General features: G+C 33.0%; 1 pseudogene; it reads right to left on the bottom strand.

Annotated features, from left to right (window-relative positions):
• Positions 1–264: 264 nt before the first annotated feature.
• Positions 265–2,043, bottom strand: LOC128195305 (sugar transport protein 10-like; annotated as a pseudogene).
• Positions 2,044–2,404: the final 361 nt, after the last annotated feature.

Genomic DNA, 2,404 nt, shown 5'->3' with positions numbered 1-2,404 from the left:
TTTGTGTAATTATCGATGGATAAAGATAAATATAAAAAATTTAACATTAAAATTACACTTGAAGAAAAATCTAACAAAATCCAAGAAATATGCTAAAATATTATTATAAATATAGGACAAACATTTTTTTTATGGATTTGGTTCAAATTTTGAATGAATATATTTGTTACAAACCATAGGAATTACATTAACTACAATGATCTATTTGGAAAATTATAGAACTTTTGTTGGTACAAGTAAATGCACTTCTTAAACAATCTAATTTCAAATTGTAGCTATATGAGGATGTCCACCATTGACTACACCATCCGAAATAAACTTCCTCCAAAACCAATGTGATTTCCAAACTTTGTTCATTTCTTCAATTCGAACATTTCTTGTCTCAGGTAGGAGCAAGGCAACAAAAATGGTCATGATAAGCACAAATCCAGCAAAGAAAAAGAAAAGACCAAACTTCAGGTGACAAAGCATGGTTAGGAAAACTTGAACAATGACAAAGGTAAATAACATGTTTAAAGCAACATTGATGCCTTGGCCCGCAGATCGAACCTCTAGAGAACATATTTCACTAGGAACCAACCACCCAAGGGGACCCCAAGACCATGCGTATGCTGCAACGTATGCGCATATAAAGAATAAGAGAAGACTGGCTTCTACATTGGTAAAATAGCCTTCACCACTCACCCCAAACTTTAGAGCAATCATGATTCCAACAGCAAGCTATACGTATTATGAAATTCAAATTAGTTCTTCATGCTAGCAAATTACTTATGTGATAAAAGTGTTATTTTTAAATACTAAAGTAACAACAGTCGTTTATCGATTAAGTTAAGGTTTCTACCTGACAAATAAGCATTTGAATGCCCCCTTCGAGGAACAATATCTTTCTCCCAAACTTGTCCACGGAGAAAATGGAAACAAAAGTGGCAACCACATTAACACCTCCAGTGATAACTGAAGACATAAGGGAAGTATCATTACCAAAGCCTAAAGTTTTGAAGAGGACGGGTGCATAAAACATGATGACATTGATGCCAGTGAATTGTTGGAAAAATGGAATCAGAGAGCAAAACGTGAGTTGGGGTCTGTATTTTTGTTCTGTAATGTTCTTCCATGGATGTTCCACACCTTTGGCTGCTTTAGTCAAATTAACAAGGTCTTGGAACTCCTCGTCAACATTATCCATGCCACGAATCTTTTTCAACATTTTCTTTGCTTCCTCTTCTTTACCTCTTTCAATTAAGGAATTAGGGGTGTCACCTAAGAAAAGAGATCCTACACATAACATGATTGCAGGAACTGCACCAACACCTAAAAAATTCTCCAACCATATTCTAGTTTAGCGGTGCCATAATTAATGAGGTTTGCAATCAAGATGCCAATTGTGATCATCATTTGAAATCCAATGTTAAGTGCACCCCTTATCGATGTTGGCGCCATTTCAGACAAATACACAGGTACAGACTATTGGAAATAATAATAATAAAAAAGACAAAGGAAAAGTTAAAAACAATTTAATCATGAAAATCTCTCCATATTCATATAACCAAATTTTAAAGCATTAACAATGATGAAAAGCCTCACCTGGTTACAATATCCAACACCAAAACCAAGTAATAATCGACCTATGATGAGCATTTCAATGTTGATCGCAAAACCATTCAACAATGCACCAACAAGGAAGAATAAACCACCTGCAAACATTGAGGTCTTCCGTCCCATCATTCTTGTGGTGGTGGAAGCAAAGAAAGAAGCTACTAATGCAGCAAGATATAAAGAAGAGGTGAACAAAGTAAGGAGTTCATTGTCAAATTTGCAGTATTGACTTTCATGGATAGATTCATCTTTCATTTTTTTATAAACACTCAGAAAGAATTTTATTAAGAATGGTTCCATGGAAGTTACTCCTCCCGTGATTCCAAGATCATAACCAAAGAGTAGACCACCCATGGCTGCTACAAAACATGTGACCAATACAAATATCATGGTCTTGCTTTCATATTGTGTTCCATTTTCTCGAGTAGCGAAAGCTCCACCTGCCATCTTAAAAAATGTTATATTATAAATACAACTTTTTCTTTGTCTTAACTTTTCTTTCTTTATCTACATATGAGATTTTAATTATGAACTTGTTTTATAATCTAAAATATGCTAATAATAAGATCTAACACACAAGATCGTGTAACAAAAATAAAATAACTTATTTAACAATATTTTATATTTTTAAGCAATTTAATTATCTATGTGTTGTTTATATCTTAATTTAGGTGTATTGGCTTTTCAGTTAGAACTAATATATTATTTTAAGAACTTCAAATAAGAACTAGATTGTCCAAATATACATAATCATTGTTTTACAAAAAGAAGGTTGACCATTAGTTCACGATAGTAATTTATTTATAAT

The sequence above is a fragment of the Vigna angularis genome, chromosome 2 (genome assembly GCF_016808095.1).
Source record: "Vigna angularis cultivar LongXiaoDou No.4 chromosome 2, ASM1680809v1, whole genome shotgun sequence".
Taxonomy (NCBI): Eukaryota; Viridiplantae; Streptophyta; class Magnoliopsida; order Fabales; family Fabaceae; genus Vigna; species Vigna angularis.
Note: the sequence above shows the minus strand (reverse complement) of the source record. Positions and strands in the feature narration are given on the sequence as shown.